The sequence below is a fragment of the Malus domestica genome, chromosome 14 (assembly GCF_042453785.1).
Source record: "Malus domestica chromosome 14, GDT2T_hap1".
In the NCBI taxonomy this organism is placed as follows: domain Eukaryota; kingdom Viridiplantae; phylum Streptophyta; class Magnoliopsida; order Rosales; family Rosaceae; genus Malus; species Malus domestica.
In genome coordinates, this window is record NC_091674.1 from 21,370,753 (window position 1) to 21,393,219 (window position 22,467).

At 39.4% G+C, this 22,467-nt stretch overlaps 3 long non-coding RNA genes across 5 annotated transcripts; 2 read left to right on the forward strand and 1 right to left on the reverse strand.

Annotated features, from left to right (window-relative positions):
* Positions 1–1,716: 1,716 nt before the first annotated feature.
* On the reverse strand, positions 1,717–2,725 carry LOC114821041 (uncharacterized). 2 transcript variants are annotated; one of them, XR_011575703.1, is made up of 2 exons: positions 2,377–2,725; positions 1,717–2,214 (listed from the first exon to the last, which is right to left on the reverse strand). It is a non-coding gene; the product is annotated as an uncharacterized lncRNA (long non-coding RNA). The 2 variants fall into 2 exon arrangements; XR_003768456.2 differs by having other exon boundaries at positions 1,717–2,271.
* A 2,907-nt stretch (positions 2,726–5,632) lies between these two features.
* Positions 5,633–7,454, forward strand: LOC114821167 (uncharacterized). 2 transcript variants are annotated; one of them, XR_003768583.2, is made up of 7 exons: positions 5,633–5,758; positions 5,936–6,022; positions 6,213–6,303; positions 6,387–6,471; positions 6,618–6,670; positions 6,780–6,829; positions 7,177–7,454. It is a non-coding gene; the product is annotated as an uncharacterized lncRNA (long non-coding RNA). The 2 variants fall into 2 exon arrangements; XR_003768584.2 differs by having other exon boundaries at positions 7,180–7,338.
* Positions 7,455–12,071: 4,617 nt separating this feature from the next.
* Positions 12,072–12,690, forward strand: LOC103405370 (uncharacterized). Its single transcript, XR_003768464.2, has 3 exons — positions 12,072–12,199; positions 12,283–12,349; positions 12,470–12,690. It is a non-coding gene; the product is annotated as an uncharacterized lncRNA (long non-coding RNA).
* The last annotated feature ends 9,777 nt before the right edge of the window (positions 12,691–22,467 follow it).

The window sequence follows — 22,467 nt, forward strand, 5'->3', positions numbered from 1 at the left end:
TGGCACTGTTTTGACAAATGTTGACCACCTTGGGTAAATGCCATCTGCAAGGTAGTATGATCCCTCGTATTGGGTACCATTAACCCAATATGTGTATCTCGGCGAGTTTCCTTGCAGCAGTTCGTCGAACACTGGGGATTAGGCAAGGACATTTAGGTCATTCTGAGCTCCTGGAACACCAAAAAAAGCATGTCAAATCCATGTATCAAATGAAGCCACCACTTCCAAAATGATGCTTTTGGCTCATTTTCTGTCGCCATATGCTCATTGCCACGCACTTGGACAGTTTTTCCAAGTCCAGTGCATGCAGTCAATGCTTTCAATCATGCCAGGGAAGCCTCGCATCTCACCATTCCTCAGAAGCCTTCGCATGTCCCTTGGCGTAGGTGTCCGGAGTTACTCATTGGTGTAGAGGGCTTCAATTGCAGAGCAAAACCGCATCAGGGATTCCAGAACAGTTGTTTTTCCCATCCTCGCGATCTCATCCACTTGATCTGCAGATGCTCCATATGCAAGCATTCGCAAGGATGCCGTAATTTTTTGCTTGGGAATAAGACCTAGAACATGAAAAACATCTTCTTTTTGCACAAAGTATGGATCATGGTTGCAAATATCACTCATGATTTTGTTGAACAAATTTCGTTGCATTCTAAAACGCCGTCTAAAAATATGATCAGGGAATATGCTATTGGGAATAAAATAATCTTCCTATAGATTTTTACCTCGTTTTTCCCTTTTTCTATCGAGGTTTGCAACACGTCTTGGTTTGGCTATCTGACTCATGGCTTCCATGACACGGCGGGAATGTAAGGCCTTCTGCCTTCTATGGTGATCATCCTCATCCTCCTCCATGAAGAAAGCCTCATCTCCACCTCCACCTTCCTCGAGATTGGCCAATTCTGCCTGTTGTGCCAACAACCTTTGTTGTTGCTCCTGCAACTGTTTATACACCCTTCTTGAAGAAGACATTGTAATAAGAACTCAAGATTTGAAAACGATGAACAAGGATTATGAGCTAAAAAGAAGGATTGAGCTTGGTGTGAGGATGGATGTAGGGATGTAGGGTTTATATGGACAAAAAAAGAAAGGATGAGGTTCTGGACAATGCCACGTGACACTACGTGATTGGTTGAAAATCTTATCGAAATGTTGGCTAAATTATTGTAAACCGGAAATGACATGTGGCGTGTCGGGATTGGTCGAAAATATTATTGGAAATCTATCCACAAAATAGTACGTTCGAATAATGACATGTGGCATGACGTGATTGGTTGAAAATCTTATCGAAATCTTGGCTAAATTATTGTAAAATGGAAGTGACACGTGGTGTGTCGGGATTAGTTGAAAATCTTAGCGGAAATCTATTCACAAAATAGTACGTTCAGATAATGACACGTGGCGTGACGAGATTGGTTAAAAATCCTATCCGAAATTCAAACTATTTTATTTTTTTATTCTTTTAGAAAAAATTTAAAAATATTTTAAATGGGTTGGGTGCCAGCGCATTTTGTAAGGGTGGAGATCGTTTGTGCCAACGCATTTTTTCACTGGGTGCCAACGCATTTTTTAAAGGGTGGAGATGCATTGACCTATTACTGTTCATTTGAGTCTGTTACTGTTCACTGGAGTGGATAAATGAGCTGGGTGCTGGCATAAAGTCCTTAGGGGTGGACTTGCTCTTAGAAAATATGTTTGAATTTAGGTTTTGAAAAAAAGTTAAGGTTCTACCATAAAATTTATTGGTAGCATGAGGAGTAATTCAACTTCTTATAAGTCCTTACAATGTTTCTCCTTTCACTAATATGGGGATCTTTTATTTTCACATTCTAACACGCCTTGTCATATGTGTCTAATTTTTAAACCAAATATATGGATAGGGCTGGGTTCGGTTTTTATCGGTTCGGTTTTTTGCCAAAACCGAAACCAAACCGAAATTTTGGTTCGGTTCGGTTCGGCCCAAATTTTTTTCGGTTTTTTTCGGTTCGGTTTTTTCGGTTCGGTTTCGGTTTTTTTTCGGTTTTTTTTTTTCCTCCAAAAAATGCAAAACAAGCACAACATAATATAGAAATAGAAAATATGACATGTTTCCAACGCCGCCTCCTCCTCCTCGACCGTACGGCTCTGCTTCTTCTTCACCTCATCCGAATTCTTCTCCAACGCCGCCTGCTCCTCCTTTTCGAGATCCTTCTCCTCCAGATCCGCCAATCCGCGGGCCTCGGACAAATAAATTCACAAAGCCAACAAATAAATTCACAAAGCATATTCAACAAACTAAAGAAATAAAAACTATTAATCAATAAATAAAAAAACTACCATTTTCAGCACTCAAAGAATTAAACAAGAAAATGAAAAAAAAGGAAGAAATTGAATACTTACTGTTAAAGAAATCCGGAGGAAGGAGAGCTAAAGATCCATGTTACAACCATGGACTTGGCACGTTGGAAAGAGGAAGAGAGGAAGGAGAGTTGAAGAGAGGAAGAGAGGAAGAGAGGAAGAGAGGAAGGAGGGAGAGAGAGACTGAGGAATGAGGGAGAGAGAGCAGCGGATGAGGGAGAGAGAGACTGAGAATGAAAACTCAAAAATGAGTGACGGCTGCTAGGGTTTGTAAACTTAACAAATTTTATAAAGCATTAGCGATTAGAATACCTATAAATTATATACTGGTACAGATATAGCAACAACAAGCCTACAGTCAAGTTGGCTTGAAGGAATTATCCCTCCTGGACGGAAGGGGTTCGATTCTTCATAGCAGCAGGTTTTAAGTATTTATATTTAATTTTAAGTTAAAAGGTTTGTTGATTGCTAAAAAAACTAAAAAACTTTTCTGAAACCCTGGAGGCAGGAGGATTCGAACCCATGCGCAGGGACTTGAAAAGTTTCAAGCAAACCAACTTGGTAACAGGTTATGTCTTGTTATGATTGTATCACTAAATTATTTATAATATTGAAAAAAATTAAATATATATATCTGTTCGGTTCGGTTCGGTTTGGTTCGGTTTCCGAACCTTAAAAACCGAAACCGAACCAGCCAGATTCGGTTCGGTTTTTTTCGGCCTCGGTTCGGTTTGGTTTTCGATTTTTTTCGGTTTTCGGTTATTTGAACCCACCCCTATATATGGACAACACGAATTAGGTGACGCTGAGCACCTGTGGCAGTTGGGCTTGACACGTTAAAACAACATGCTCTCATATCATAAAGAAAGTTGAGGTCCACCAAAAAACCAATTGACAATATAAGGAGTAGCTCAACCTCTTATAGGCCTTACAATATTTCTCCTTTCACCAATATAAAACTTTTTTACCTTCACATACTCATAATTTCGAGGGCCTCTGTTTTCTGCTATTAGTTTCTCAAAAGTATCATATACTCTTTAAATAACTACGTACCTCTACATTTTGTAATTTGAAGAGGGTCGCTGATGCTGAGTAGTGAGTTGTTTGGCCAGAAGGACATGCAAATGCAATCATCAATAAGTAAAACTTTAATAATTAATAGCAAATCGAGCAATTACTACAGCGGCACCGAATATGGGTAAAGCCGCCCACCCTCAGTGATCTGTTTTGTTCAAAACACGTTTGACGTTTTGCACTGCTCTATGTAGCTTGCAAGTTGTACTCGGTACAGTTCATAGGAGGCAGACTCTCTGCCCTTCCACTTTTAGTACCTTTCTGTACCTTTATGTTTTATGTGGTCATGGTTAAGTCATGTTAATATTTTATATTATTTTTTTATAGAGATAATAAGATAAAAATAAATAGTAATATAAAATATTGACGTGATTTAACCGTAACCACACAAACAGAAGAGCACGAGAGAGCACGAAAAGTGGAAGGGCGTAGAATCTGCCTCCCAGTTCATATACTAACTCGATCTGGTATGTCAGATATATCACTGCTGCATGTCCACGTTTATGTATTCATCGATATTTGGGAACCTTGCTCGGTGCATTAACATAGCATGTTTCTATTTTATTTTGGAAGAAATCGAAGACTAAACCTATATTAATCATAAATCTAACCTATTACATTATCCTTCTTCATCGCTTACCAAACCTGAAGCTGTCTGGTACGCATAAAGGATTTTAAGGGAAATGAGTTTCCATGTCTTTTCGTATGGGAATGGAAATGAGCATTTTTTTAACAAATAATATGATCTATATTAAAAGAGTAGGAAAGTAGGTTAGCAATAATTTGTTTCAAATTCGCTTTTAACAAGAATTGAACTTTAACACTTTTAATTGTTAACAAAAACACATTTGTCATAAAAAAATTCAACGTTTTATTGGTTTACATGAGAAAGGAAAGTGAATACTAAAAAGCTGAAGGGCTTTAATTTCCCTCCTATTTTTTTATCGTTGGTCCGGTGATTTTGCGGATGGTTGGGACTAGGGGTGGGCGCGGTGCGGTTTGGTGCGGTTTCGAATGAAACCACAACCGAAACCGAAACATTTTGCGGTGCGGTGCGGTGCGGTTTTGAAGGCAAAACCGAAATGAAACCAAACCGTTCGGTTCGGTGCGGTGCGGTTTCAAACGGTTTCGGTTTGGTTTATAAGAAAAAAAAATGTACAATTTAAAATATACACCTATTTATGCATAAGACGGTCTTATTTTTCTCGTATATTAATTAATGAATATGCAGTAAAATTGCAGCAAAACTGCATAAAAAACACAGCAAAAACTGCACAAAACTGCACCAAAACTGCACAAAACTGCACCAAAAAATAATGCAGCAAAACTGCATTAAAAAACAGCACCAAAACAGCACCAAAAACTGCACCAAAACAGCCCCAAAACTGCACCAAAAAACTGCACAAAACAGAATCAAAAATCTGCACCAAAAGTGCAGCTAACTTGTACCAAAACTACAACAAATGACAACTACTAAAATTGAGACAACATCCAATGCATCAAAGGATTTAAACTTTAAATCCTTATGCATCACATCTATTAAAATTGAACTTGATCACCAATCACAATACTTTACAATCCAATTGAAAGGTTAAGTTTGCCATAATACAAACCTATAAGTTATAATCTAGTTGAAAAGTTTAAAATATAAGTTATATAACATTTATTTATTATATGGTGCGGTTTCGGTTTCAGTGCGGTTTTGAAAACCCAAAACCGAAACCAAACCGTTTTGTGTGCCGCGGTTTGGTTTTGAAACCGAAACCATTTCAAAACCGCAAAACCAAACCGTTTGGTGCGGTTTGATTCGATTCGTGTTTCGGTTTCGGTTTTCGGTTCCAAGTGCCCACCCCTAGTTGGGACGAGGGAGACGAGTCAACAGTGGTTTTCTTCTTGGCTTGATTATTTTTGTATGTTTATGTCGCTTAGCGATTTGTAGGGCTGGAAAAAAATCCCAAAAATCCAAAACCAAACCAAAAAAATCCCGATCCCAAACCAAAAAAATCCCAAACCAAAATTCCCGAAATTTTCGGGATGTCATCCTGAACCAAACCGAAATTTTCGGTATGGGATTCGGTACTGCATCTCCATTTTTCGGTATTCCCATACCGAACCGAAAAAAAATTATATATATATTATTTTTTAATTGTAAGAGAATTATTTCAACCATTGATTATTTTGGATTTAATATGTGCCGTTGATTTGTTTTTAGGTCAGATCCAAATGGTACTCTACTCTTTCCGTTCATTTGTTTCCATCCATCGAAGTCTCGAAACGCAGCCCTCATCTCTCATCTAATCTCTCATCGAACTCGAAGTCACTCTCACGGTCTCACCTCACCCCAAATTAGGTAATTAATTTAGTGTTTTGAAACCTAATTTCTGTCTTCCTTTTGAAATTTAATTTAGGGTTTGAATCTTGAATCTTAATTTCTGTCTTCGTTTTGAAACCTAATTTCAATCTTGAATCTTCCCTTACTGGTTTCAATTTTGAAGAGTGAATGTTTTTATGCGCTGCATGTTTGCAGGATTACCAGATTGCTGCGGCTACCAGGATTACCAGGTTTATGCGCTGCGTGTTTTTTGCAAGTCTCATCCTCTCCCAAATGAAATTGGTATGTAGAAGGGATGTATGGGGAGAAAATGCAATATCTTTCGATGTTTGAATAAATACGACAAAAAATTTGATTGAGTATCAGTGAAAAGCTTGCAGTAGGATCATCTTCAGATTGTGAATATGTGTGTTCTACGTTTAAATACTCTATTGAGTCCCAACTGCTTACCTGTACATAATGCATTATGCAGTGGCTCCCCAGAGACAGAGCATTGTGGATGGAATGAGGATGATAGCACTCAAACTTGAATTTGGTGTATCTCACAATCAGATATTTGAGAGGTATTTTTCTTTTATTTTGTTCTACTTTTTGTTCTTATCTTTCAAAATTGTAGATGTCTTTTATTGATTATTAATTTGTGCAGGACCCTAGCAGTGCATTTTACAGATCCTTTCCATGTGAGCAAACGGGTTGCAGATAAATGCAATGATGGTACTTTGCTTCTCCAGGTATGTGTGATATGGTTTTCAAAACTACACTTCTGTATGTAACTTTACTTATGCATCCCTGGCTAGGTGATTAGATAATAAGACGTGAAGTGTGTGACATCCTATTCCTATGTGTTGAAACATGGAAATTGTTTCTGTTTCACCAGATGGGAAACTCACTGATGGGGGTCTCAAGTTTTTAAAGAAAGTTCGTAGCGGAGTATGTTCTTGACTTTTGTCAGACTTATTTTTCTATTTCCGTCAACTTACTTTAAAATTGATGTATGTTTTACAGCTGTTGGATATTAATCACTTACTTTCTGATGCAGGGTGTTGATCCAAGTATTCGAGCTGAAGTGTGGCCGTTTCTTCTTGGAGTGTAAGTATTTTCATATCTATGCGATTGCTTTAATGCTTCAAGTTTTGTATGTGTTATATGAAAATTAGTTAGTATATGATTTTCAAATTTTCACCCTGGTTTTTATTTGCTTTGTAGTTCAAATACACGATATATGCTCAGATTTTTCTATGTTGAATGCTCAGATTTTTCTATGTTGAATGCTCAGATTTTATTTGCTTTGTAGTTCAAATACACGATATATGCTCAGATTTTTCCATGTTGAATGCTCAGATTTTTCTATGCTCAGATTATTGATTGGAATTTGGATATATGCTGAACTGTGGTTGTGATATATATTAATGTGCATTGTTATTTTATTTGTTAAGTAGGATGGACGGGTCTAGTAGCCAATCTAGTGCACATATGGTCTCGGTATTAGGGGCCGAAGAGGCCAACAATCTTCATAAATTTTAGGCTTTGTTTTTTTGCTTTTGGTTTGTAACTTAATTATTGAAACTTTGGCTTGGAACTAATTTTTTTGCTTTTGAGTTTGTTACTTTATTTATTTTAAAACCTTGACTTGTAACTAATATTTTTGCTTTTCGATTTGACATGTTGTACTTCACTATGGGCTGTTGAATATATTTGGCAAATTGCTTTAAAATAGATTTGTACACAGATTTGACATGTGTAGTAGAAATAAAATTGTTTTTTGTTGAATTAGGTTAAGCCCATATGGGCTGTTGAATTGAGTGACTATACAATTGGACATATTCATTACTAGGCTGGGTGGACAGATTTTGGGCATGGCCCAATATTGGCTTTTTGTCCAAAAGCCCAAAACCATTTCGGGATTCCCGATTTGTCCCGAAATCCCGAAACTATTTCGGGATTCCCGAAAATTTGGTTTGAGATCGGTATTGAAATTGAGATTCCCGAAAATTTTGGTTTGGGAATCGGGACAAGGGTTTCGGTATGGGATCCCATACCGAACCACCCCTAGCGATTTGTGTGGCCTTGCTTTTTTAGCGATGATTTTTTGTGATCCTTAATTTCGAATTTCCCATCACCGATTTATTATGGAAGATTTGCACCATTGATTTCTATGTGTTCTTTGTTTATTGTGATTGCCTCATAGGAGTTTATTATGCTTACTTGTTGTGCGCTTATTCTTTCCATATCAAACATTTAGTCACCGAAATAGATAATCCAATTGACACCCTCTTCTAAACGTATTTTTATTATTAATAAGTTATCGTTATCGTTATCGCTTCGGTTAAAAATACTAAATGCTTTGAGAGCATCCTTATTCAACAAACCAAAATAATTGGATCTATTTTGTCACATCCCAGCGTGGATCCACCACATTCCGGGTCCGTTCCATCACCGTAGCACGATATTGTCCACTTTGGGCTTACCATTTCCTCACGGTTTTGTTTTTGGGAACTCACGAGCAACTTCCCAGTGGGTTACCAATCCTGAGAGTGCTCTGACTTCCTTCTCGCTTAACTTCGGAGTTCCTATGAAACCGGAAGCCAATGAGGTTCCAAAAGACCTCGTGCTAGGTATAGATATGAATATATATTTAAGGATCACTTCCCTGAATGATGTGAGATGTTACATATTTAGTAACTGATCACGAGCCACGAGGTTCTGAAATTCAAATTGGAAAATAAAAGAGTATCAATACAACTTGCTATTTTCTAAAGGTTGCTTGCTATATTTGGATGTGATTTGTACTAACTACTATACAATATTGTGCAACGTTTTCGAAAATTTTCAGTCAATAAATTAATAACGTGGTCCTGGTTGACCATAAAAAATATATAATAATAATGATAATAATAACAACAGCAACGTGGTCCTTTTTCCCAGGTCCCGATCGACTGAGACCTTATAATTTACCGGAAAAATAATTGCACAAAAATACGGGCCGGATGATATGTTCCAAGTAATGATCCCAAACTAAATCCAGAGCCGGTCACGTTCATCGGTTGTTTCACTGTTTTATGTATTTAATTGCTATATGTTACAATGCTTCCTGTATAATATATGCAAAATAGTTAAATAAAATACTGAGGCAGTAAGATATATTCGTATAGGCGATTAATTAAAATCATTCAGATTTCAGAAACCGCTATTTTAATAGAGATATACCTGTTTTGGAAATTTTGTTAGATTAGATGTTAGATTAACCATCGATGAGGTTTGAACCCACGACGTCATGTAAGGGCTCAATACCTTTTCACCATTGGCTTTTGTTAATTGCATGTTGTTCTCTTTTGAACAGAGATTTGTAATATGCCCTAGCCACTATGTTCTTTGACTGAAACCCTACCAGTTTTTAGTTTTTCATCAAGATCCTTGATATTAATGTATTTATGTATTTTGTTATTATATTTTTTTAATTTAGTAATAAAATTTGTATTTGGTTATGTTAATGAGATTTTAAATAAAAGTGGTGATAAACCCACCCTATTGTCCTATCTTCGTCCTCTCTCTCCCTCGTCCTTCTCTCTCTTCATCCCTTCCTGTTTCTCTCTCTACTTCCGTCCCCCGTTTTTCTCTGTTCCCAAGGGAGATGCCACCAAGAAGGTGTCAAAGGTTTGGTTGCTGACGGGGGTGGGTGACGTTTTGAGGGTGTGGTGCGGCTGGGGTGATGAAATTCTGATAAATTAAAATAGAATGAGTTTATATATAAATTAGAGGACATTTTAGGAATAACAGTGGGTGAAGAAATAACATTTCAATTTTTTAACTTTTTATAGTGGGTCAAATTATAAGGTGGGTGGGGAAATAAAACAATGGGATGGGTCTAGTAGCACTCTTAAATAAACTCATTATTTGTGGGATTGAAAAGATTAAAGAATAAATTATACTCCTATTCCGTGGAAGAAAATTAAAAAACAATAGAAAATAATGTTTTGCCATAGAAAATATGTACATATATGAACATGGGTACATTCATCAAATTAACCTAAACATTATTATTGTAAATAAAACTTTTGGTAGAATCTTTAAACCCAAAACAATTCTAACTACAAAAAAATATGGGACACCTTGTTAGTTTTTAGTTTTTGATCGAAGTCCCTGACATTAATGTAATAATGTAAGTTACTATATTTTTTTTTAAATTAAAAATTAAAAATTGAAATTTGCAATTGTTTATATTAATGAGATTTTAAATAAAACCCATAATTTGTGGGATTAAAAGTAATAAAATATAAATTATACTCTCTATTATATATATGTCACACCCCGACTTGGAATGTCCAGCTGAACATTCGAATCACGATGTGATGGCCATCACCCGAAGGGTGACGAAGCCAAAAGATAAAAACGAAAAATAAAAACTTCTCTTATACAAGTAATTATTACAAAATCCTTATAGAGTGTACAAAAATAAAGAAAACTCTTAAATCCCTATCTAACCCAATCCCAGCTCGCTTAGCACCTGTCTTGTCAAATAACTTATTTATAAAATAAAAATGTGAGAGGTGAGCAACAACCACGTCGGTCAGTGAGTAGAATATGTAATACGCCAGTCAAGCGATGCCATTTTAGTCACTATAGAAAATACAATAATAATATCAAATCATTATGCACGTAGTGCCATATAATATCATCCCTTTACATGTTCATTATATCCTTCATAAATAGTAACTCATCACGTGCTCAGGTTTTAGCATTCGCATTTCCTATCTGCTGAGCAACCTTCAACCACCATTCCACTAGCCACCTCAGCAACCACCGAAATAATCATACTTAATTTAGTTTTTGTTACATACAATTGTATGAATATTTATTTTTAATTGAATATTCGAACAAACTGTATTGTATTTTTTAAACAATTGTCCGACGAATCTTTCGTCGAGCGAAATTTTTTATACCTAATTTATTTCCAGAAAGTAGATGAAATTGAGTCATCGAGCAAGCTACATTTGTTGGGCCTAGGGGTGGGTTCAAAAAACCGAAAACCGAAAAAAACCGAAAACCAAACCGGACCGAGGCCGAAAAAAACCGAACAAAAAAAAAACCGAACCGAACCGAATCTGGTCAGTTCGGTTTCGGTTTTTGAGGTTCGGAAACCGAACCGAACCGAACCGAACCAAACCGAACCGATATATATATTTCATTATTTTTTTCAATATTATAAATAGTTTAGTCATACAATCATAACAAAACAAAACCTGTTGCCAAGTTGGTTTCCGGGAAAATTTTCAAGTTGCAGCACAAGGGTTCGAACCCTCGCCTCCAACATTTCAGAAAAGTTTTTTAATTTTTTTGAGAAATCAACAAAACCCTTTAAGTTAACCCTAGCCACTAGCAGCCACACCTTTTATTCATTCCCCTCTTCTCTCTCTCGTTCCCTTCCCTGCCTCCAGTGTAACCCTAATCCAGTAACCTTCTCGCGCAGCCGAGCTTCATCTCTGTCTTTCTCAAACTCTCTGTCTCTCTTGGTCTTGAATCCCAGGCGACCCGCGACGGCGCGACCCTTCTCACTCTCAATCTCTCACACCTCGCCCTTGTCGTGAGCTTCTTCTTGCCGTTTCGAGCCCCAAAAATCAAACGCCGCGGCAAACAGGCGTTGAAAAATGGATGGGGGGAGTTCCGACGCTGCTTCCGACGCTGCAATCGAAACCCTATGAACCAGAGGATGGTGCTTTGGCGACCTCGAACAAGTGAAGGCGATGATCCTGATCCACTCCGCCTTGTCCGATGACACGCGTACTGTGGTGGATTCGGTGGAGTTGGAGCTCACCAACATGGACCTCAAATCCATCTCCTCTAGGTCCTTGCCCGACCCGCATACCATCCGAAATTCCTCTCACCTCGTCGGCCCCAAAGTCCTCCAGGTATTGACTCCTCACAAGTTTTTCTTTCTGTATGTTTACATATTCTTTTTTCTGTGTGTGTCGAACTGGTGGTTAAACATGAGATTTTTTTATAAAGTACATACTTATATCTGGTGGTTGGACTATGTGGTATTCAATTTTGTTCTGGATTCTCGAGGAAGGTAAACCTGTTTAGTAGCATACTGCTTTTATGTGACATATAGCTAAGATTTGTGCTGAAGCAATGTTGGTGAATCAGAAAAAGCTTTTGCAGTATGGTGCTAAATTTTTACTTTTACAGACAGTAATGATGATCTGATAAGGAAATTTTAGCACTTGCAAAGGAACATAGTGATAGTATAAGCATGAGCAACTCTTGTTGAAGTTTTCTGGTTTAAGAGACCAAGAAACGCTTTTAAATTCTGAAATCCTAGTCATTAACATTATGTAAATTAGTTAAAGTTTTCGTATTGAATTTGAATGCCATTTCCCTACTTGCCCCTGTTTTGGGATCAGAACTCACTTGTTCCAGGCTTGTACCGGTGATAGTCACTGGCACTGCATCAAAAGACAGGTATAGATTAGAAGCTATTAAGTTAAACTACGCTTTTTGTTTGATTTAGTTTGCACGGTAGGGCTGAGAATTTCTTCTTGTAGGGTACCAAACATCAAGTTCAATGTGGCTAAGGTGTTGCAGTCGATTATTCCGATAGTTGATCAATCGGTAAGTAATAGAGATCTTTTCATTTGATAGTCCTTACGCAAAGGAGCATAATTTTCAAAATACAATACTGAAATCGAGTTAAAGCACTGAAAGCACTTATGCGTAACACGCTTTGCACAGGTGGTGGAGAAAACTATTCGTCCTTGTTTGCTTGAGCTTAGTGAGGACTCACACCTCAGTACAACATAAACCTGATGTTTATGCCCAAACAAATATCTATGACGAGCATTAGCGGTCACAATGGGCATGGTGTGTGTATGTTGTGTTGTGTTCTGTTGAATAACCGAAAAAAGGATGACTCTAAAGTGACTTTGAATGTAAACTTTCATATTTTCAATTTTTTTTAAATTTTTGGAGGAAGAAAAAAAAAAAAAAAAAACCGAAAAAAAACCGAAACCGAACAGAAAAATCCGAACCGAAAAAAAAACCGAAAAAATTTGAACCAAACTGAACCGAACCGAAATTTCTGTTCGGTTTCGGTTTTGGGAAAAAACTGAACCGTTGAGAACCGAACCCAGCCCTAATTGGGCCAAGACATTCAACACTCTTTAGCGCAACTACTTTATTTCGTCAGGTCAACTTTGGCTTATATTTCGTCGAGCAAATATTTAAGCAATAAGTTATGCGTGACAAACTTTGCCCAATGGAATGTTGTCGGGCAAACTTATAGAGGTGACGAAAAGGTCTTTAGGCCGACAAAAATAAATTTTTATTTTTATTTTTTAATTTTTTTAATTTTTTTAGTTGTAGTGGTTCTTCTTTTGTTTTAGTTATTCACTTAAATTTTGATATAAATAGTAAGCAGATCCAAGTTAAATGTCGGATAATGGTGGGGAATCAGATTCAGTAGGCAATGATATCTATTGTTTTAGTTATTCACTTAAATTTTGATATAAATAGTAAGCAGATCCAAGTTAAATGTCGGATAATGGCGGGGAATCAGATTCAGTAGGCAGTGATATCTATAGGTATCTTGTGGTTGGTTGAAGGTTTAATTCCAAATCGACGACTCATATTTGACAGTGACAAGCTTATCCAGCAATATAGAAGCTTCATGGGATCAACAACTGTTTGGCTGTCAGCATGAAAAGATTGCCTCGTGGACATGCCAAATAATGCAAGTTTTTGTTTTTTTTTGTTTTTTTTTCCTTTCTCTTCCGTTTTCTCTCTTTTCCAAATAATGGAAGCTAGTTTTCTTTTCTGTCCTTGCCTACCACTCAACGTTTGATTTGGACATATCAATGTTTTGCTCAACGAGATGAAAAATAATAAACTTCACCATAATTAAGTACACGTGGAAAATGCTTGCCCCAAAAATTTCTTTGTAGAGCGCTAAAAGAAAAAAAGATTCGGACAGAACCATATTATTAGGACTTAAAAATAATTTATTTTTATAATTTGAATTAATTGCATATAAAGATCATTGATCAATTTTTAATTTCAATGACCATTTTAATTAGGTGAGTCAATTTCAAAGATTATTTGTGATAAAAATCAGATGAAACCATCTTATTAGGATTCGGTCATGTCAGTCAATCAAATACAAAGTTAAGGTTAATTACTTGCATATTACACCTCTATTAGCCTATAATTGAACAAATCATTTTACACGAATTCCCTCTGTTTTTCACTGTGACGTGGACATTACATTGCGCCACATAATGAAAAAACACCGTCCATTCGTCAACTGCAAAGTGCCACTGTGCCAGGAATGCAAGGCTGGGGCGAACCGCTAGTTAACACAGCCACCGTAACCACATCTTTGTCTCATTTCTTCCACTATTCAATTCACCACTAAATATCGACCCTAGTGGCCCTGCCCTGTATTAAACCTGGTTATCATGCAGCATGGGGACAAGGACCAATTGAGTGATAAGGCGCGCATGGTTGGCCCTTTGTCAACAGGTATGTCTGGATATTTTGAGACCACATAGGTCATTCATGAGTTCAATTACAGATTTTGTGGGTGGAATGATAAGGATCGAAGTAGGTGAAACTTTATAGAATTCGTTCATGAAAGGGGGCAGAAGATTAGAATCCATGTCGATTATGACTTTAGAAGATTGGACTTGCAAAAAAATTGAAAACATATATGTGGATGCAAATTTCCGATGGTTTCTCCTTTAACGAAAATGCATCTGCAAAATAATAACACTTAAGATTAAGGTCAAAAGCCTCACGCACCCACAAAGAATGAGAGGGAGGTTTCCGAAGAATCTCTGATGCCAAAGTTAGAATTTGAGAGAAAATATGTTTGGAAAATTTTGGGGAGAGAATGACTTAGTTTTTTAGTGGGAGAATATGACTATTTATAAGGGGGTGACCGGCCCTATTTGGAAAATAAGGGCCGGCCATATATGATCAATTTGCAAGTGTAATTGCAAGATATTATGTGAAATAATATCTTGCAATTAAGTTGGCAATTAAACCTAAATTGAATAGGAAAATTAAGAGTTACATTTTGAATAAGGATTTGATGAGGAGTGATGAGAGAGATTTGACTAAATACCATTTTGATCACCTTTGACTCTTCCTTGATTGAGCTGTTAGTGTCCGTTGCATGTGCGTGAGAATCCTGGTGTGCCTTGAGGGTGATTTTGTCCGTTTTACCCAAAAGTCCACGTGTCATCTCCACAATTTTCTTGATTATTTTTGGCCCCACAAATGCCTCCACACCTATTAGGATGTTCGTAGGAAAGGGCAGCAACTGTAGAGATCTTCCATTGCTTTAGGAAACGTAAGGTTGTTTTCCTATTTTGATGTAGATTCCCACATTAATTGAAAATTAGATCTTTCTAGAAAAGGGAAATAAATCACTTCCAAAGTTTATTTAAGTCTACTTAAGTAGATGATTAAATCAGCTTCAGAGATCAATTTTTTTCCCTTACAAGAGAAAGAAAGCTAGAGGATATTTGTTCCCCATCCCTTAGCAATCTTCTACACTTGCCCGTGCAAAGGACTGTCTTGCGTTGATTTCTTCGTCTTCACGCCGCACCAAGGTAAGAACAAATTAAATTTTCCTTGTCTTTTAAATTTTGGGAGCCTCAGGGCTTAAAATTTAGCTCGACGGGGGTTAAGGATGTGTGAAAAAATGGTTGAAGAGCCCACGACATGGCTGCTGTTGGCTTGGTACGGCGGCAGCTCGGTGCGGGCCGAGGTCTGGGTGTAGCAGCATGGGTCGCGGAGACAAGCTAGGGCTCGGCTCGGGTCGGAACTTCTGAGCTTGGGCCGAGGGTATAAGGCGTTAAGGTGCTGATCGTTGGACCACTTGGCTTGGGCCCGTGAGGGAGAGATGAGAAAGAGGGGGGTAAGGGTGCCAGCCGGATTAGGCCGTGAGGCATTTTGGCCTAGAGAATGGCAGTGCCTGGTGCGCTGGGCCTCCTGGTGTGCTAGGCTGCCTGGCATGTTAGGTTGATAGGGAGAAATGGGAGTCTGATTCTTCCATTGAGCTACCATTCCAATTATTTTCATCACCGGTAAGTAGACTACTTAATCTTTAGGTTGCGTTATGCTTTTTCTAAGCTATTATCTGATTTGTTGATTGTCCTCCTCCGCTTATGTAGATTCGAAATTCGGCTCAACTCCCAAGACTTCTCCATATATGAAGAAAATGCATGTTGCTTTAGGTATCCTCGCGGAGTACCGTGAATGGAGTTGGTTGTTTAGTCCTCTTCGCCAGGAGAAATGTGGGCTACATTTGAGAGAGGAGATAAAATGGATCAAGGTGGAGGCATTAGCTCATCCGATTGCTGTCGTAGAGCCTACTGTGGACTAAGGTAGAAAGAAGAGATCTTCCCCGCCTGCGCAAAAGATGCCGGTTGAGAAAAAATTGAAGACTTCCTCCATTGCTCATGAGGGTTTGCCACTTGTGATTGGCTTAACTTTTTCCAAATGGAAGAAAGATGAGGCTGCTAGATCTGAGCCGGTGACGCTTGTTATGCCAAAAATTGTTGAAATCTGTGCATTTTTTAAGCCATTGTGCCAAGCTTGTTGATGGCGTTAGAAAGGTTATTTGCCAAAGTTCCTTAGCGAAGCATACATCCCAATATAGAAAGACTACTCTGCTTGCCATGATGCAAAAAATGGCTATTTTGACAATCGAGTCTATGATCCTTGACCAAGAGGATACCAAAGCTACCAAGGAGATGGCAAAAACTATGGCAGCTGAAGCTTATTCCTTTGAAGGGGTTTAATATATCTGCCCCCACTTCTTTGTAACTTGAGACCGTTCGCCAAGAGATCGTTGACTTAAAGACTAGGCTTGACGTGATCCAAGTTAAATATGAAGGTGCAGAGAAAGAGATTTGATGTTACATACCTCAGATTCAAGATCTTGAGTGTGTTGTTTCTGAGCTTCATTCCACTACTTACGCAAAGGATGATAAGTTAATTGTTGCTTATAACCAAGTGATCCACTTCAAGAAGATCGTTGATAGGCTTAAACCCTATATGTTTGAACTCCAAGGTGTGCTAAAGATCAACGAAAGTTTGAAGAAAGAAGTGGATGAGCTGCAGCGCATCTATGTTGGTTTACTCAAGGAGAACGAGTAGTTAAAAGGTTAGAAGGTTGGCTTGAGGCTTTGCTTGTTCAAAGTCAGGCCGATTTCTACAAGCTGGGTTATGTAGATCATTTCCTTGGTAGACCGTTTAACTTTGAGTTTGCTAGGAAATACTTCAAGACATTTTCTATTTCTTCAGAAGACTTGTTGGCCTTTACTTTTGAGGCTCCATTGGTGAAGTAGTCGGAAACGTTGATGCCCAAGCTGGAGCAGCCAGGGGTGAAGTGCTGGATGATGTTGCTGCTAAGAGCGTCACAACTGCTGAAGGTGTGGTGGCCAAGTAGTGGTGGGATGTCCAAGCTGCTGAAGGGTAGTCTTCTAGGTAGCCTTTTAGGATTTTCTTTGTTTTCCTTGTTACTTTGTTTTGCTTGAACTCATTCGGCCTTTGCTATTTGTTTATCAATTTTGCTAGAAAATTTAATAAACTTGCTTCCTTTGCTTTTTTTCATCTTCGCTTCTTTTGTTTATGCCCAACCTTTTACCTTTAGACTAGCGGCATGCGTGGTATTTTTCTATAAGCAGACAGGCCCGCGTAGCCTATGCAGCCTCAATTGTTGGTGTAGAACTTTTGCAAAGTTGTTAGCCATAGGGTCTGTAGCCGAATGCATTATTTACAGAAGCAGACGAGTCTGCGTGACCACTTGGATGTTAACCTTGGCTTTCTTTAATCATTTGAGTTATGTTGCCCGCATCATAACATACTAAAGATTTTTGGGCCATGAAATTCGCTAACCTTTCATATTAAAAGTACGCAGTTGTATGGAATTTCGTAAGCAAAGGTCCGAGAGAACTCCTTGCTCTTTATGTAACTAATTATAACAAGTATCACAACACTTTAGGAATTAGTATAGATCTAAACGATCATTCCACTCTTGGCAGAGGTGAAGCTTATCGACAGCGTAATATGTCGGTAGTGGATAAAGCTTCATATACACACTAAATTGTTTAACCTTTCATGAAAATGTGTGGTTGTATAAGTTTAGCGCGGCTTACTACTCGAAGGGCAAGCCATAGGTAGTCTTCCATAAACCGTAGGCTACCTTAGTGCACTCGGTAGCAGCTTTAGGGTTCTAAGGCAACCATCCATAGGCATACTGCATAATGTGCCTTCTCCGTCTCTGAGGCCCGGTTCCCCACGAATTAAGCTAAGAGACCCAAAATCCTTTAGTTAACTAAGCATTGAAAAACACCATTATGGCTACTTCTAAGAATCCCGGCACAAGCCATCATGTACCTAGTTACACTAGGGTAGCCCAACTCATCCACATCTGGATATTCAGAGTGTATAGTTTATCCTCCAACATTGGAGAACAAACCTATGTAGGTGTCAGAGAATTGGTTTACCCTCTTGCGTTGGAGAGCATGGTTGGTCCCTAGGGGGTGCAATTCCTGTGATGAGTCCCTAAAAAGGGTGCGGTCTTTTTTTGAAGTGCAGGAGTGATCATTTGTTGTAAGCATACAACCAAGCCAAGTTGTTAATTACTTATGAATTCCTTATTGAAAAATGAGTGAAACGAATGAAAACTTACATGTAAGGTAGGAACTGCATAACAACTGGATAATCATCAGCTTGCGAGGTGGTGCCCATCGTGTTCCTTGAGTCTTCGGGCTTTGATGTAGCAGGAGGTCACACATGGTACTTCCTTAGATTGTATGTATTCCACTTCTTTTTGATATATTTGTCGTTCATGGTGGCCAGGGTGTAACTACCATTATCGCCTACTTTGTTGATCTTGTACGGACCTTCCCAGATGAGACCCATCTTTTTGGAGCCTTCTTTGCGGGCAATGATGAAAGCTTTTCTTAGGACTAGATCTCCAGGTTGGAACTGCCGGATCTTGGCCCTTTTGTTGTAGCTGAAGAGGAGCTGCTGCTAGTAGGCTGCGATGCGGGTGATGACCTTTTCGCGTTTTTCCTCTGCCAGATCTAAGCTTGTGGTCATTTCCTTTCTGTTATGCTCGATGCTTGGCAGTAGAGTGGTGATACTTGGCACGATGACATTGGGAGGAATGATTACTTCTGAACCAAATGCCAAAGAGAAAGGAGTTTCACTGGTTGCTCGTCGTTTGGTTGTGCGATACACCCATAGACATCTGGGAAGTTCGTTTGGCCATTTTCCATTCTTGTCAAAGTAGGATTTCTTGAGGCAGTCGAGAATTATCTTGGTGGATGTTTCAGCCTGCCCATTGCCATGGAGATACCTCAATATGGACACGTGCTGCTTGATGTCATATCTAGAAGAACTTTGCGAAATCTTTGCCTACGAATTGTGGGCCATTGTCTGTGACAATGGATTAAGCAGTGCCAAATCGACAAATGATGTTCCTCCATATGAAGCGCTCTATGTTCGTCTGAGTTATGGTTATCATAGGCTATGCTTCTACTTATTTGGTGAAGTAGTCAGTTGCCACGATCATCATGCCTTTGCCCCCATTAGCGGGCGACATTGGCCTTACCAAGTCGATTGCCCACTGTATGAACGGTTAAGGACTCGTCTGCGGGTGTAGTTTATTAGCAGGTAGTGCTAGTATTGGCTTGTAGCATTGGTAGCGGTCACACTTTTGTACTAATCCTTAGCATCTTGATGCAAACCAGACCAGTAGTAGCCTGCGTTAAGAACCTTTTGTGCAAAGGATTGGCCTCTGGAGTGATTTCCATAAATGCCTTGAACTTAGAACCTTTAGGTCGTCGGAATGTGCTAGGCAGCGAATATGTGGTCCAGCGTAGGATATTCGGACGAGAATGTCGTTCCACATATAGTAGAATGTTACCTTTGTTTGGAGCTTTCTAGACTCCAATCTTTCCATGAGAAGTGTGCCATTGACCAGGTAGTTTATAATATAATCTTGCAAGTTTGGTATTGTACTAACCTGTGACACCTCGGTTGCTGGCTCCGCTCTATGCTTGGCTTGTTCAGATACTCTACCAAAATAGAGCGCTTGAGTTAATGGTCGAGGGTGGAGCTTAGGCTGGCTAGCGTGTAAGTCTGAAATGCCTCAAGCTGCCTTCATACCTTCTCTAGGTATTACGCCATCTTCAGATGCTTTGTCATGTACTCCTTGGTAGTTTGGCTGGTGATTAGCTAGGAATTGGAATGAATTGCGAGCTTTTTCACCATTAAGTTTTTTGGCATTTGGAGGCTTGTTGGTAAAGCCTCGTATTATCTTGTGTCATTGAATTCTTTGAAGTCTAAAAAGCCGTGGACATAATTAGCATGGCAAGAAGATACAGAGCTAGATTCGACGTAGCGAAGAGCCACAGAGTATGACTCTTCATGGTCGGGAGTTGTGATGCAAGATAGGAGAGGTAGGGAACTGCAGTGCTAGGGCCATGTTACACGTAGTAGGAGTCGATGCTCAACTGCAAGTATTGATCCACTCCAGAGCTAAGTTACAGAGCAAAGATCGGCTGCTATGTGACGTGCAGCAGGAGGTGGTGCTCAACCGCCAGTACATGTTACTCCTATGTAGAATCTTCTAGGGTGACAAGGACAAAACTTTCTTCTAAATGTGTCATTCTGGTAGCTGGTTTCCTCATCGAGAAGTGCTTTAAATTGTGGAATATAGATAGTCAGGCCCCAGCTCTACTCATATGAGGGTAGACCTTATTGCTACTTCAGATACCATCAGGCATGCAAATAAGTCATCCGCTACTTCTAGCTTGGTTTTGTTGTTATACTCGAGGTTGTTCGGGTGCCTTGTCTTTTCACCGAGCCTCATCACAAATTGCATGCTTCTCTGCCAGAACGAATGAGTCTGCTAGAGTTATATCTTCTTTCGTGATCAAATTTTCAAATAGCAGGTGGTTTGCTAGGAGTCTTTTTTGGACGGTTGTACTAGCTATCGAATCATTGCATCCGACTATCTTTGCCTTCTTTACTTTGAACCTCTTCATATAATTGCAAAGCGATTCTTTTGGGTTCTTCTTAATGTTGAACAAATGGTTGGACTTCTTCTTGATCGAGTGGTAGAATGCATATTCCTTGGTGAAAACCAAAGAAAGCTCATCGAAATTCCAAATGGATTGTGATGGCAGAGTATGGAACCAATCTTGCACCTCACCTTGCAAAATGGTGGTGAATATCTTAAACATAAGAGCATCGTTGGTCTGATAAAGGACCATTGTGCTTCGATAGTGTTCAAGGTGTTTCTCCAGGTTCCATCTCATTTGAAAGATGTGAAATATGACATGCTGAACTTATGTGGAGACTCTACCTGCTCGATCTCATTTATGAAGGGTGACCTGTTTATGTTGGTCACGTCCTGTCCTAATGCCTTATCAATGACCTCATTACGTTGGAAATCATGCAATCGCTTGTTTAGGAGCTTTACTACTTCTTCCTGAATTTGCCTTTGCTGAGGTAGCAAAGTTCTCGGCTGCCCTTGTTCGTGACTTGTTGGTCTAGGTTGCTTTTCCATGTGTTGGGCTCGTCTATGCCATGGTTGCAGTGTATGTGGTATGTTCCCAACAGGTAAGCCAATTTCTCGCAGGCTGCTAGTTGAACTTGAGCCAGATTGAGTAATTGATTATCTCCATTCATCATGCTGCCTACTTCGATATGAGGTAGATGATGCTTCTCATGGGCCTATCTGTGAATGAACACTTCGCTTGGAAGGTTGCTCATGTTGATTATAGTAGTGTGGCCCTAACTGTGAATGTATGCTCTTCCGTGGGCCTAGTTGAGAGTGCACGCTCTTATGTGCGCTCAGACGAGAGTATACTCTAAATCGAGGGGCCAGTCGGGAATGTACAATGTCTGAACATTCGATTCATGGGTGGTCGAAGGGCTACTTTCCTGGATGCTATTAGAGAGGTTCATCGTTTGCCTTTGTCCTACTTCAAGACACTTTGTCTGGGGCACGCTGCATCTTGGTATGCTGAAAGAGCTAATTCAATAAGGTTGTCTACTACGTAAGGGTGCTTGTCAACTCTATGACTTGTCGAGACAAGTTTTGTTCGCCATGTGGGTTTAGAAGAGCTTGGACAATATACATTTCCTTGAGTAGTGAAAATGTAATGGACTCTGGGTGAGAGATTTAAGTTGGGATATTTCAACTTTACGGAGAAATAAGGTGAAAATACCCTCGGTTCAATCGTTGGTCCAGAATTCTGAAGCCATGATGGTTGAACCGTTTTTAGACCGGTTTAGATTACTTGGAAAGTGACATGAGTTGGCTAGGCCACGAGAGTAGGCTACTCCACATGCGACGCATGTAGGTGTTGAGCTTGGGCTCGGCTTAAGATCGCATTGGGCTAGCGTTAAGTCGCGGCTTGGCCTCGCTTGCCTTGGGCATGGGCTCGTGTAGGCTGGAGTGGAGTAAGGCCCTGGGCTTGGGCTCGGCTTTGGAGCTTGCTAAGCTAGCGCTGGCCTTGGGCCCACGAGGGCCAGGCTGCTTCAATTGTTGCAGCTACTTGGGCCTCCGTTGCGTTTGTAGCGCCGTGAGCTTGTTGAACCTGGGCTGGTTGACTTATGGCACGAGCTGGGTTACTCTAATTACTGCTGCTGTGAGGTGGCTTACTCATCATGGGTAGTGGGCTCGCTGAGGGTTGCTATCGTGG